Source organism: Hyla sarda, chromosome 10 (genome assembly GCF_029499605.1).
Source record: "Hyla sarda isolate aHylSar1 chromosome 10, aHylSar1.hap1, whole genome shotgun sequence".
Lineage (NCBI taxonomy): Eukaryota > Metazoa > Chordata > Amphibia > Anura > Hylidae > Hyla > Hyla sarda.
In genome coordinates this window covers 22121188-22122823 of record NC_079198.1, presented here as the reverse complement: position 1 = coordinate 22122823, position 1636 = coordinate 22121188, and the positions used below count along the sequence as shown (strand labels likewise).

General features: G+C 47.7%; 1 protein-coding gene across 2 annotated transcripts in view; it reads right to left on the bottom strand.

Annotated features, from left to right (window-relative positions):
- Positions 1-767, bottom strand: part of SCAF1 (SR-related CTD associated factor 1) — a 37801-nt gene extending 37034 nt beyond the window's left edge. Inside the window, exon 1 of one of the 2 annotated variants that reach the window (XM_056542526.1) lies at positions 502-767. The gene's annotated coding sequence lies outside the window, so the exon portion shown is untranslated. Of the gene's footprint in view, positions 1-362 lie in introns of both variants that reach the window. The other variant, XM_056542525.1, reaches the window with a different exon arrangement.
- Between the last annotated feature and the right edge of the window lie 869 nt (positions 768-1636).

The window sequence follows — 1636 nt, the reverse complement described above, 5'->3', positions numbered from 1 at the left end:
ACACACACACATTAGTATATACATTGTGCAGTGACATCACACATCTATATACAGTATATATATATATATATATATATATATACACACACACATTAGTATATACAGTGTGCAGTGACATCACACCTCTATATATGCACAGATGTATATACAGTGTGCAGTGACATCACCCATCTATATATATATATATGCACATTAGTATATACAGTGACATCACACCGGCCTGCAGCTATGGATCTATTTGTAGAGATTCCCGCGATCAGAGCTGAGATCCCTCCCGCAGTATGTACCCCATCCCCGGCAGGAGACCCCTCCCAGCTCCCGGCCTCCTCCGCTGCCCTCATCCGCCACCCGCTCACACCCACCGGCTCACACAGGCGCCCGCCGCTCACACTCCGCCTCTCTCTGGACGGCCCGCACCGGTGAAGGGACGATCTTGGTGAATTATTTTCCAGCTTTAAAACAAAGAGAGCTTCCCCATCCTTCCAGCGGCCGCCATCTTACCCCCGCTGCTTCAGCGGGTCCTAACAGCTGCGCGGCATGCTGGGCGTTGTAGTCCTGTGGCGCAGATGGTCACTGCGTAGGTCGGGAAGCCACATTCGAGCACGGACTACACCACCCACGGCGCACCGCGGCCTGCATACGTAATCTGCTCGTATCCCGGCGAGAGGCACGCCGGGAAGTGTAGTTTTTGTGTTTGGACGGTGGTGGTAGAGGGCGGTGGAGATGACGGAAGAGAACGCACTCCGTGACCCAGAATGCAGAGCGGCGCAGCGGAAATGACTCAGAACAAAGCCCTAGGGGGATGTCGGGAGTTGTAGTGAAGGGGAGCTGCAGCAATTGCGCAGAAAGATTGTGTGTATGTGTATAAAGTTGCTATTGTTTGAATGCCTACAGGGTTGACCACCAAAATGTCTGCAGCCTATGCCTCCAGTGATACCAGGGCAGGGACACTGCTGGGAGTTGTAGTCTTGCAACAGCTGGAGACACCCTGGTTGGGAAAATCTGGTGTCGTGCGATCCACTACGCCAATAAAATATAGTGTCCTGGAGTGGAGAAATCCTTTATTGAAAACCTGGTTTTATATATATATATATATATATATATATATATATATATATACATACCGGTATATACAGTGGTCCCTCAAGTTACAATATTAATTGGTTCCAGGACGACCATTGTATGTTGAAACCATTGTATGTTGAGACCAGAACTCTATGGAAACCTGGTAATTGGTTCTAAAGGCACCAAAATGTCATCCAAAAATAGGAAAAAGTGAGAATTAAAGAAAAATAAGTAGATAACTAATATAGATAAAGCAAATCCTTACATATAAAAGTAAGAAAGATTTTCAGGAAGCTGTAAATCACTGTCTGTTTCAGTGTTTCCCCAAGCAGGGAGCCTCCGGCTGTTGCAAAACTACAACTCCCAGCATGCCCGGACAGCCAAAGGCTGTCCGGGCATGATGGGAGTTGTAGTTTTGCAACAGCTGGAGGCATCCTGCTTGGGAAACACTGGTCTATGTAGAGGACAGGAGATTCTTCGGGATCCTGTATAGTACACGCAATGTCCTAAAAAAGTAACATGGAGTCGCCCTCACCTGGTGTCCAAAAAGAGCAGGTAACCCTGGTACAGG